This window comes from Macaca mulatta, chromosome 4 (assembly GCF_049350105.2).
Source record: "Macaca mulatta isolate MMU2019108-1 chromosome 4, T2T-MMU8v2.0, whole genome shotgun sequence".
Lineage (NCBI taxonomy): Eukaryota > Metazoa > Chordata > Mammalia > Primates > Cercopithecidae > Macaca > Macaca mulatta.
In genome coordinates, this window is record NC_133409.1 from 150842623 (window position 1) to 150855927 (window position 13305).

The following is a 13305-nucleotide window of genomic DNA, read 5'->3' on the forward strand; positions in this document are numbered from 1 at the left end:
GGCATATGAATTCTTAATTCTCAATAGTAAGAATGCTGTCCGGAAAGCCTCTTTCTACTAAGAGAATTGCCTTGTCCCCAAAGTGCATCTCTTAGTCGCTGGGACATCTAGGCAGTGGTCTTCAAACCTAGTCACTGCATAGAACCACCTGGAGTTTTCAATATCCATGTTCCCAGGCCACAGCCACAACCTAGGTTGTTAAATCAGTAAACCTAGGTTGGACCTAAATCTTAGTATCTTTTAAAGTTCCCTACGTGTTTCCAATGTATAGTCGTTTTAGAACTACAGATTTAGCCCGTGGTTTGAACTTTCCTAATAGTACTACTCACTGTGCCCTGCCTTGAATCTTTTTTTATTTATTTTATTTTTTTATTCCAACTGTCACCCAGTTGGAAAGCAGGGGCGTGATTATAGCTCACTGCAGCCTTGAATGCCTGGGCTCAAGCAATCCTCCCACCACAGCCTCTTGAGTAGCTGGGACTACAGGCGAGTCCCACCACACCCAGCTGTCATCTACCATCTTCTACCCTGTGAACCCTCCAAGATCAGGAAATGTGCCCATTTCTTCTTTGTCAGCCTCACAAACTTTTTTTTTTTTTTAAGTTAAACTATACCTGTCATTACTAACTATTCCCCCATGATCCCTAGCCTATACTTTTCTGTGGATTAAAATGTAGCATATTTGAGAGTTTTAACAATTTCTTAGTTTTCCCATTCACATTCACTGATAATTTATTTTGATCCTCATAATTTATTGAGCACAGCAGGGACTGGAGTCCTTTCCCCGCCTCAGAGAGATTATTTTCACTGCTAAAGATCGTAAGCCTAGTGAGAGACAGAGAGGGAGATGGACCCAGCCCTTCCCTCCACAGTGTCTACCCTCCCTCCAGGACCTTCTCCCTGTGCCAGCTCCAGCAAAGCATCTCATTCAGCTCACCGCCAAAAAAGACTTAATAGTTCAATAATAATAATAAATATGCAAGGTTTGTTCTAAGGCATTTAGAAGTGGTTTCAGGGAGACATGAAGCCAGTCCTCTCCGGGGCTGGGGGAGGCCAAGATGGTCTCAAGCTCCAGGGGAGTTGCTTCTTAGTGCCCAGGCCTGGGCATCCCTCTCCCACCAAGCCCCCCAGGTCTTCTGTCCAAAGCCCTCCCCCTCCACCCCACCACCAGCCCCGTCTGCTCTGTCTCATCAACTACGTTTTCTCCCTCAGCACTTGCCTTATACCCCATGCACTCAGGAGCACAGAGGCGATTTCCTTCTTGCAGACTTTAGGTGCCACTGCAGGGTCCGGAAAAGAAAGAGAAACGGCCCAGCGCGGTCGCTCCCATAACCCAGGGCGGGGCTGCAGCTCCGGCCCCGAAAGCTTTTTTTTTTTTTTTCCGACAGAGTTTTCCTTCCTGTTGCTCAGGCTGGAGTGCAATGGCGCGATCTCGGCTTACCGCAACCTCCGTCTCCTAGGTTTAAGCGATTCTCCTGCCTCAGCCTCCCTACTAGCTTGGATTACAGGCATTCACCACCATGCCCGGTTAATTTTGTATTTTTAGTGGAGACGGGGTTTCCCCATGTTGGTCAGGCTGGTCTCGAGCTCCCGACCTCAGGTGATCCGCCGGCCTCGGCCTCCCAGAGTGCTGGGATTACAGGCGAGAGCCACCGCGCCCGGCCTTGCCCGCAAGCGTTTTGAATTCTGCGGCCCGGAGTTCACTGCGAGGACTGGGATCACCCGTCACCCCGCCCCGGGCTACGGAAAACGAAACGTGTTTACTGATATAGAAACGGAATAACGGCGCTGCGGGCTGGGGAGGGCAGAGCTGCCTTCAGGCTTCTGGTCTCCAGCTGCGGGTCACTCACACCTGCCGCTGTGAAATGCAGACCCGCGGGGCAGGAATTCCGAGTCCGGGCTGGAGCGCGATCTGGAATCTGAGTCGCTTGAAACAGCACCGCGGTGGATTCGGAGCCGGGTGAGTAGGGAAATGCGCCTCAGTTCCTCCCACGGGCCGCCCACGGATTCCAGGATCCGAAAACGCTTCCTGCTGCTCCGCCACCCCTGGAAGGCAGCGCCCGCCTCTGGGCAGTTCTGATGGAAACGGTCTCCACCGCCCGCAGGAAAACCCACAACTAAGGGGCCAGGAAAAAGCCTCTCAGGGTCCTGCCACTTCAGTGAGGATCCTGATTTACGCTCCGAGTGTGGCCTCCATCAAAGACTGGAGTGACCTTCACTGAAATGATACAAGGGGCCCAGGTCGCTGCGGCTCTCAGAATGCGGTGACAGCACCGCCTCGCGTCCCTTCCCTGACCTGCCCCCGGCGGACGCGGACACGTTTGTTGGCCTGGAGGCTGGAATACACCGGAGATCAAATGCAGAGAATGCAGAAAAGAGGGAAGGATAGGGGGACGCGTTGAGGAAAGGAGGGAAGAGATAGGAAGAAAAGGGGAGAGAAAAAGTCAAGGAGAGATTTATTTATGTGTTTATTTTTGAGACGGAGTCTCGCTCTGTCGCCCAGGCTGAAGTGTAGTTGCGGGATCTCACTGCAAGCTCCGCCTCCCGGGTTCACGAGTAGCTGGGACTACAGGCGCCCGCCACCACGCCCGACTAATTTTTTGTGTTTTAGTAGAGACGGGGTTTCACTGTGTTAGCCAGAATGGTCTCGATCTCCTGACGTCGTGATCTGCCCACCTCGGCCTCCCAAAGTGCTGGGATTACAGGCGTGAGCCACCGCGTCCGGCCGGAGAGATAAAATTTAAAAGACGCAGTTTCATTATTTCTTTTTTTTGCTCTTTATCTAGTTTTACTTATGAACATTTTTACAATAGCTTTCTCTCTCTGTGAATCTGTAAACATACTGCTATTATTGTTATTTCAGGGCCTGTGGAGGTAAGTTGCAGAGAGCATGACCCTCTACCTCCAGATGTGTCAGGGTGTGTCTCCTGGGCACAAGAACAAGGTTTTTGTTTTGTTTTGTTTCACATAAGCAAAGTACAAGCCTCAAAGAGGATAATATTTTTAAATCATCTTATTGGGGCATACTTTGCATGCAATAAACTGCATCTATTTAAAATGTTCAACTTGATGAATTTTAGCTGTTGCACACACCCACATCTCCTTTACCACAGTGAAGATAAAGAAGATTTCAGTCCTCTCCCAAAGAACAGCTACATGATAAAATTCTGTGCTGTCATTAAAAAGAGTAAGAGCAATTTTAAGTATTGCTATGAAAAGATATGCCAAGCATACTTTTAACCTTTTTTAAAAGGTTAAGGAGGCTGGGCACAGTGGCTCATGCCTGTAATCCCAGCACTTTGGGAGGCTATGGTGGGCATATAACCTGAGGTCGGAAGTTCAAGATCAGCCTGGCCAACATGGTGAAACCCTGTCTCTACTGAAAATACAAACATTAGCCAGGCGTGGTGGCGGGTGCCTGTAGTTCCAGCTGTTTGGGAGGCTGAGGCAGGAGAATCGCTTGAATCTGGGAGGCAGAGGTTAGAGTGAGCTGAGATCATGCCACTGCACTCCAGCCTGGGCGAAAATGCCACTAATACCACTTACATAATATTAATATATATTTTAAGTAGGGGAAAACCTGGAAGATTCCTCACGAAAGTTTTGACAGTGACTGCAGAGACTGGGATAACTTTGTGACTTTCATTTCCTCTTAGATGTTGTGCTGGGGTCTGACCGGCAGACCCAGGCTGCACGATGGATGAATAACGTACTCAAGACACCGATATTCAGTGAAAGAGTGCGCCGGGGGCCCGGCCACTCACAGAAAGGGTTGTGGCAGCTGCATACCTTCACTAGCTGACCCTGTGGGCCTTTATTCAGCATAGATTTAATGACAAAGGCTTTGAGTCAACATATCTGTGGGTAATTAATCTGGTCGCCATCCCCCCGGAGAGAGCAGTACTACAAATGATCAAAGGTTGGTCTTAGGACCACATGAGTAAACATGCTCTTTAGATAAACTCCCTTACATGTCTTTGTACCTACTCGAAGCTATTAACTCAAGGTAAGAGGATTAGGCTGCTTTCAGCCATAACCCTATCCTGAGGCTTTTGCAAAACTTTCTGCCTTCCAAGAAGGTTTGTATCTATTACCTATAACTTTATCTTTATAATTATTCCCACCACCTGACCAATCCCCTACAATGTTGAAATTTTATCTTTTAGTATAAACTTGGATTTGGGTGGATTGCAGTGGTTCATGACTATAATCCCAGTTCTTTGGGAATAAGAGGCAGAAGGATTGCTTAAGCCCAGGAGTTTCAGGCTGCAGAGAGCTCTGATTGTGCCATTGCACTCCAGCCTGGGTGACAGGAGGAGACCCTGTCCCCAAAACAGAAAAATAAATAAAAATTTAAAATAATAAAAATTATAAACTTGGATTTATGTGGAGGTTAAGGAAGAGAATATTTCAGTTTGAAAATATGAAGCTAAGCCCCACAACGAAATAGTTACAGAGTTTTAAAAACCAAAATGTTCATTAAAACCCACCACCAGAAACTCTCTTTCAAGAGGATCCTTCATATTTTCATGGCATTGAATCTTTCTTAAAGTGCCTTTGAAAGAGATGTTTACAATGGAATAGAGAGACGTGTAACAATATTTACAAAAGGGGTTGGCTGTAATAAAAAGGAAAACACAAATGAGTGTGGACACAGGGGACCCTTCCATTTATTCTCAAAGCACGTTTGAAAACTGCGTTGCCATAGCGTTCTTGGGTGGAGACAAAGCCGAGGCAGATCTTGTTCCTGGAGTATTGATTTGATTTTGGAACCGGTCAAAGGCTTTCAGAAATCAGGCTGACTTTCAGATCTAAAGTCTCAAGAGTGTTCGTTCTAGCAGTGAGCCTGTGGCAAGAATCTAGCCCATCTGGGCGATGCTCGCTCTGCTTCCACCTAGTGGCAGTGGTTGGAAGGACAGGGCACAGTGATACTGCATTGGTAGGTCTGAAGCCAAGATGAAACCGCCTTTGCAAAATTTTAACTAAGGAAATGATGACAGTGAAAGGTATCAGACCTAAGTGACCCCATCTTGCTTCTAACCGCTAAACTGCCCTTGTTCATTTCTAGGCATAGGCTGAACTAGCCTTGGGAAGGAATTTAGTTTATAGTTTAAAAGGAAACTGTTCTTGTAAAACGAAGAAAGGCCACCGGCCATTAAGTTAGGATGAGAGGGGCTGGAATTCTGAATATTACCAGCCATTATTCCGGAGGTCATAAGATTTGCAACTTATCCTGTTACTCTTGAAGGTAACATCACTATTGTGAACCTCAGAGCAGCCTTTTGAGATGTCTTTTCAGGTTTTTGCATTTCTAACAACTGGAGGGCCCCATCTGGACCTGCCAATCAGTCCTGTGGCCCCGACTCAGGAACTGACTCAGCCTGAGAGAATAGCCTCCACTCACTATGATTTCATACCGGAGCCAACCAATCAGCTCTCCCGATTCACTGGCCCCTCCATCCACCAAATTATCCTTAAAAACTGATCAGAGTTTTCAGGGAGACTGATTTGAGTAATAAAACTCTAGTCTCCCGCACGGAGGGCTCTGTATGAATTACTTTCTCTATTGCAATTCTCCTGTCTTGGTAAATCGGTTTTGTCTAGGTAGCGGGCAAGATGAACCCACTGGATAGTTACAAAGGGAGTCCAGGCCAGTGTGCAGGATGCGCTTTGCTGTAGTGGGGTCCTGGTAGCAGAGGAAAGGCGAGGACACTCAGGGAATAAAGGGCAGAGGAAGAAGGAGCACAAGGGAGGACCCAAAGCCTCCAGATCTCTCCTTCCTTCCCTCCCTGTTAGGGTTGGAGAGGACCAGCACTGTCCCAGGAGGGGCGGCCAGTGGGGTGCAGAAAACACCCTGGTTGCAAAGGGGTGTCACGTGCCCCCCACAAGGGTCCTGGCTGTCAGCTGCTACTGATGAGTTCAAACTAGGAGACTCACGCGTGTCCTCTGCAAAGTAGACTCTTATCTCCCACTCCGGCTGGTTCCCCAAATCCATTCTTATAAAGCACAAAAACCAAGAGCCAAATTCTGCCTGACTTTTCTGACAGCTGGAAGGTCCTCCCCCTCCCTATTCCTCACATGCTCCCTTCTTGCCCTGCCCCCTACACTTTGCCTCCACTTCCTCATCCTTTTTGCTCTCTGGACCCTGCTCCTAAGTATCTCCCGCCTTCTTCAGAGGACTTCCCCTCATGGAGTACAGATTCCTCCACCTCCAGGAAAAAGAGACAACGGCCATTGAGAGGGACCTGAGAAATGCCTGTGACCCCACCCCGAGGTCACCCTCTCCCTTAGCGCTGACTCTGGCTGTGTGTGTGTATGTATTTTGCTTTGTTTTGTTTTGTTTGTTTGTTTTTGAGACAGGGTCTCACTCTAATGGTCAAGCTAGAGCAGTGTCCCGATCACAGCCCCTTGCAGGCTTCAACTCCTGGACTCAGGTAATCCTCCCGCCTCAGCTTCTCGAGTAGCTGGGACTACAGATTGGAGCCACTACTATGTGTGTGTGTGTGTGTATGTATATACATCTATTTTTTCTTTTTTTTCTTTTTTTTTTTTTTTTTGTAGAAACTGGGTCTTGCTTTGTTATCCAGGCTGGTCTTGAATTTCTGGCTTCAAACAATTCTCATCCCTCAGCCTCCCAAAGTGCTGAGATTATAGGCATAAACCACAATGCCTGGCTCCTGTGTGTGTACATACAAAGTCAAAGTGCTAAACCTGGTGCCCAGGAAACATCCCCACCTTGGCATTGCTTGCAAGAGTCGGTATTTTGTACACCTATGATTTTATTTCAGGAGCTGGGACAATTATATTCATCAGAACAGCACAGTGTCAAGGCCCTCACCCCCAGAAAGCTTACGGGACACTGTTTTATGGAGGAGAGTGAGATTGGAGGAGCCCTTGACTCCAAGTCTCCTGATCCTTCTTACACAAAGAGATGCTGGAAAAAAGTGCAGGACACTCCATTTCCTCCTGAGACCAGACAGGGAAGCCAGAGTCAGCGTGGATGTCATATTCCAGCAAGAAAACACCAGTATAGCAAAATCTCCACGTCACATTTTAAAGCTCACACAATGGCTCAAAGAGAACCAACATCAAAAACCCGAATTCCTAGCTCAGGTGAGGTCACCGAAGTTGCCTGTGAGGTTTCGTGGAACTGCAGGTAGAAAGGGCATCTTTATTGAGAGCTGCAGCCCAGTTGCTCCTGCATCTTGGGGCCCCTTGAAAGGACCCGCTCCCTTCAACAGCGCATCGTGAGGCCATTTCCGGGGAGAAATGTAGACTCTCCTTGGACTCCTGAGGTTTTTACACTTACTTGCTGACTCTGTGGACTTTGACTTCATCATTAAACATCTTATAATGATGTAATTTCCTTTGACTGTAAGTGTAGAACAGCATGCTGTTCCTGAATCAGGAAACAAGGGACTAGTGACCTGCACTGTCGCCCCGCTCCGTGGTGCTCAGATGCAGTGAAATCATGAGGCAACAAACCTATGGCTAGGTAAACAGAGAACTCAATTTCAGCAAATGTTTTAGATGTTCCTGCTTGCCTGGTAATGTTCTAGCCTTTTGAGACTCCGTCTCAAAAAAAAAAAAAAATTAAAAAATTAGAAACACTACTTCTCGAATCTTAAAGCCAGCCATTGCCACTCCTAAGGGATAAGCCTCTAACTCCACTGAAATTAGCCTCAGAATTTCAGCTGAGGATTTGGAGCCACAGGCAGGAAGTCTGTGGGGTTTGTGCCTGGCTGATCTGGAAGGTGGTCCTGAAAGGTAGTGTGTGACTAAGTGGGCTCTGTGGGGCACGGATGTCCCTGAAGAGAGGAGGATGAGACAGATGGGAAGGTTCAAAAGTGAACTTTAGTGGGCCCTGTGCCCAGCACCAGGATTTGGAAAATCTTCTCCCAGCCACTTTTGGCCTGTGGGTTTTCATTCTGCTTTCCTGTCTGCCAGGCCATTGCAGGCAATCCCTTCATTTGGCAAACATTTATCAAATACCTACTGAGTGCCGGGCATTGTTTTAAGAGGAGCTGGGACTGAGGTAAGAGGAAGTAAACCCTCCTTGCCTTCAAGGTATGCCCAGTCTTGCTCAGGCAGAGATCAGTAAGGAAATTATAACACAAATTGAGAGAGGAAAAAGGAAGAAACTGGTCAGGTGGCCAGTTATGGTGGGTCCTCAGTTGAATTATTTCAAACAAAAGAACAGCCTGCAGGCACAGAAAAGGGAACTTGCACAGGGGGGCTTGCCTAAGACATGCCCACAGCTGCACAAATAAGAAAGGCTACACAGGAAACTTGCCCAGACATGCCCGCAATGGAAAATTCTGTTCCCCGATACATGGGCAGTAAGGGAAACAAAGCAATGTGGAGTCAAGCTAAGGGTCCACATGGGCACTAGGAGGATGGGGTGGAGCTACCATAAATTCGTGCCTTATTCAAATGAGACACCCAGCCCTCATCAGCCTTTGCATTCAACTGTAAAAATGGCAACCCTCTTCCAAGCCCCCTCTCTGCAGGGGAGAGCTTTCTTTTTTTGCTTATTAAACTTTTGCTCCAACCTCACTCTTTGTATCCACGCTCCTTAATTCTCTTGGTGGTGAGACAAAGAACTCCAGGTAACACCTCACAAGAAGACACTGAGAGGCTGCTACATTGTGGTGCATTGGCAAGACTAACAAACTGGCTAGTGAGACATGCACACTTGCTTCGTAGACATATATGTAGATCTTCAGCTCTGACTAATGAAGGAATACCAAAAATCTCATAAAAGAAAAGAATATTATTTGAACTTTGTTTTGTGGTGTAAGTGGGAGCACCACAGACACCCAGGATAGGAGAGCTTTGCTCAGAATCCAGGAAGTGAACATCTTCCTCTGGGCCAGGCCAAGAATGAGAATAAGCTGATCAAGGAGCCTGGTGCTTCCTGGCAGAAAGGTTGTCTAACATCTGACTATCCAGAAGTCACAGTTATTCAATATTGAGACTTGAAACAAAGAGTGAGAGACAGAGAGAGAGAGAGAGAGAGAGACAGAGAGAGAGAGAGAGAGAAAGAGAGAGAGAGACAGAGATCTGATTTGAAAAGCAGAATTCTGCTGGGGGCTTGTTAAAATGGAGAGTTTCTGATACAGTAAGTCCAGGCCAGGCCCCGAAGATTGCATATCTAAGTTCCCAGGTGATGCCAATGCTGCTTCCCCCAGGACCACACTTTGCGAACCACCACCCTAAGGCAATCCGTGTTGATTTCTAATATCAGAAGAGGGCTGGGAGTGGCCTGGGAGGCAGAAGTGTAGGATCAATGAGACCACACCTGACCCATCCTGGACAGCTCCCCAACCCAAGCTTGCAGCATTTGATTTCCTTGGAGTCCCGGGAATATCAGACACCCAAGAAGGGACCAAATGTGGAATCACAGAGTGATCCAAAGGCTCGGCTTCATACAGCACCTGGGACTCCCACCACTCCACAACTGGTCCCCATACTCCCAGTGACACTGACCCCCCACTCCTCACGACACTGACCTCCAGACCTTCCTTGACTGACCTTAGCTGGTTGGGCCTGGGATGTGACCCTAGGAGCTCTGAGTGTACCTTCTGATTCAAAGATAGGGTGACCTCGTATGACAAGTACTCAGATGGGCCTTTAATAGGACCTTGAACATTTGGCAAATGGCTTCAGTCGTGTGTCCTTGAGAATTCCAGTGTTTTCTAGATATCACATCCATGAGCCCATATAAACACTAGGGGGCGTTGTGAACATACCGAAGCCGTAATTGTTGCACTGGATCCTCTAGAATCCCTTTCCCACTTAGACCAAGATTTGAACAAAATTTCCTTCACCAAACAAATTGCATTTAATCAATCATGCTGTTATTTTACGTTGTGTTGGAAAAAAGACAGATGTAAGGAAAAATAATGCAATTAAAAAGAAAACAACATACTGAGTTAAAATGGTAGTAAACCTCCTTGTTAAAGGAATAATATAATATTTAGAAAATTTTTAAAATTTGTTTATTTATTTATTTATTTTTTGAGGCAGAGTCTCGCTTTGTCGCCCAGGCTGGAGTGCAGTGGCCGGATCTCAGCTCACTGCAAGCTCCGCCTCCTGAGTTCACGCCATTCTCCTGCCTCAGCCTCCCGAGTAGCTGGGACTACAGGCGCCCGCTACCGCGCCCGGCTAGTTTTTTGTATTTTTTAGTAGAGATGGGGTTTCGCCGTGTTAGCCAGGATGGTCTCGATCTCCTGACCTCGTGATCCGCCTGCCTCAGCCTCCCAAAGTGCTGGGATTACAGGCTTGAGCCACCGCACCCGGCCTAAAATTTATTTTAATAAAAGTAAAAAAATTCTATTAGTTTTTAAAAGGTTTTGCATTGTGAATTTTCTTGGGTTTGTTTGGTCTCCCTAGGAATTATCTTTTATTTCTTGATATAGTTCAAAATTCAAAATTTAAAATGTTCAAAAGGTAAAATGTCTCTCTCTTAACCCTGTCTCATCCCCAACAGGCAACCAGGGATATCAACTTCTTGTTTATTCTTCCAAATATATTTTATGCATATGCAAGCAAATATAAATGTGTACATATATATCTTTGTCCCTTTTCACACAAATTTTAGCAGACTCTATATGTTATTCTACACCTTGCTTTATTTCTTCTTAATAATGTATCATAGAGACCATCCCATGAGGGAATATCAAGAGTTTCCTATGTCTTTTTTCTTTTGTGTTAAATGTTTGTAGACTCCGCGGTGTGGATACGCAGTGCTTGTTTGGGTTTTCTTAGGAAGGTAGGGAGGCCTCCTTATGTTACCCAGAGTGGAGTAGAGTGGCTATTCACAGGTGAGTGCTACTGTGCCCAGCTTGCAATGCTTTTTTAACCAGTCCCCTAGTGACAGACATCTGGATTATTTTTTCTTTTATTTTTCATTTTCTTTCTTTCTTCTTTCCTTTTTGCTTTTACAAACAGGGTTGCAACATCTAATTCTGAATACAGTCATTTTTCAGGAATGCAGGGGTAGTTTTGGACACATTTCTAGAAGTGGGACTGCTGGGTGTATGCATTTTTAACTTAGGCAGAAATCGCCATACTGCCTTTCCTGAAAACATTTCCAGTTTGCAGGCCCATCCGCAATATATCAGGGTACCTGTTTTGGTACCATTATCTTTTTGATTATAGAAATACGTAGAGATATATATTTGGGAGCCATCTGTGTCTAGACAATATTTAAAATCCTGGGAGTGGAGGACACTAGAGTGGTTGGGAGGCAGTAAACCCCAGAGTGCTCCAGCATCTACAACAAAAGGAGCCAATGAAGGGGGACTGAGGATGAGCAGTCAGTTGGGGAGGAAGAGAACTTGACCTGTAAAATATCAAATAAGATTTTAGAGGTGGAGTTGATACAACCTCTTCAGAGAACAATTTGACATCCTATAACATCATGTGGTAAAAGCACAGTAATCCTGTTCCTCCATCCATATCTTGGGGAACTCACACAGGGGACCAGAGAGAGATGACCCAGGATGTTCATCGTGGCAGTGTCCGTACCAGAAACAAGCTAAAGGTCTGTGGACAGGAGAAGAGATAAATTGTGGGATATTCCTCCCATGAATACTATCCAGCACTGAAAACAAATGAACTGTTTCTGTGGGTGTGGATTCACCTCATAGACCATGTTAAATGAAAAAGCAAGCCACAGAATGATGCATTCAACAAAAAACAATTTATACAAAGTCTAAAATCATGTCAAACAAAGGGATTTAAAAAACTTTGTAACATTATAAAGGCATTCACCAAATTCAAGACATCGCTCACTTCTCACTGGCAGTCCTTGCTTTACTCAGTTCAGTATCAACTGAAACACATACATAACAGAACTGTGGAAAATCAGGGCTATCTACATATATTTCTATTATTTTCTATGTATACTACATATAGCCAATAATATTAAAATGTTACAAATGGACAAACCTGGGTAGTGGCTTCACAAAGATTTCTTTTAATTCTCCATTCTTCTAGCTAGAGCGACTTCATAATAACTAGCAGCAACATGGATGGAACTGGAGGTCAGTATGTTAAGTGAAATAGACCAGGCAAAGAAGGACAAATATCACATGTTCTCACTCACATGTGAGAACTGAAAAAAAGTTGATTTTATTGAGGTAGAGTAGAATAATAGTTACCAGAGGCTGGGAAACGTGTGTGGGGGGACCTGGGAGATAAAAGGAGGTAGCTTAATGGGTACAAAGATACAGTTAAATAGAAGGAATAAATTCTAATATTCGATAGCACAGCAGGCTGGCTATGGTTACAACAACGTATTGTATATTTCACAATAGCTAGAAGAGTGGATTTGAAATTCACCCAACACAAATAAATGGCACATGCTTGAGGTGATGAATATCCTAAATATCCCGACTCGATCATTTCACATTCTACACACGCATGAAAATATTAGTGTACCCCAAAATATGTACAAATATTATGTGCCAGTAATTTTTTTTATTAAAAAACCAACAAGCGCAATACAATAAAGGATATCTTAAGATAATATAAAAATTATTTGTGTGATAATAATTTGGCAAATATTTCCTGTTTATTAACATCAATTTTTTTCTCCTGTAAGTATAAGGAGAATAATACCTACATAGCATCAGAAGTGGTTGCTTTCCTGAGAGAGAATTATTTTCCCAGTTAAAAGTAGAGAATCAGAATCACTATAGTAAATAGCACTCTGGAGAACTACATAGCACTGGGTCTTGCTGCCCTGGGGCAGCCAGGCTCAGGGAGGGCTCACCTTCCAGGGAAAACTAAACTTTGGCTTCCTTGTTTTGGTGGTGTTCTTACTGCAAGACCAACATTTCAAAATATCAACAGAGTCCAGCCAAAGGGTTGTATTCTCTTTTATTTCTTACAAAAGGCACTGCCAAGGATGGCACAGACTGTTATGGGCTAAACTGTGTCCCTCTACACATATTTTGAGGCCTATGTTGACAAGATAGAGGGAGAAGATGGCCATGTATAAGCCAAACAGAGAGGCCTCAGGAGCAATCAGCCCTGCAATACATTTGATCTTGGACCTGTAGCCTCCAGAACTGGGAGATGATACATTTCTATTGTTTAACTTACCCAGTCTGTGCCACTTTATTATGGAAGTCTTAGCAAATTAAAACAGAGATATCACCTTTTCTACCCTGCCCTGCATATGGAAATGAGATTATTCAAGAGTATGAATTATGTAGGATTCCAAAGCATAGAACAGATAGATTGAAAATTGACAAGGGAAAGTGATGTAGAGTTTGGGCGATGTAGGCTGGTTTC

At 45.2% G+C, this 13305-nt stretch overlaps 1 long non-coding RNA gene across 1 annotated transcript; it reads left to right on the forward strand.

Annotated features, from left to right (window-relative positions):
• Nucleotides 1-1223: 1223 nt before the first annotated feature.
• Nucleotides 1224-8753, forward strand: LOC114677641 (uncharacterized). The gene is made up of 2 exons (XR_013416679.1): nt 1224-1960; nt 6789-8753. It is a non-coding gene; the product is annotated as an uncharacterized LOC114677641 (long non-coding RNA).
• The last annotated feature ends 4552 nt before the right edge of the window (nt 8754-13305 follow it).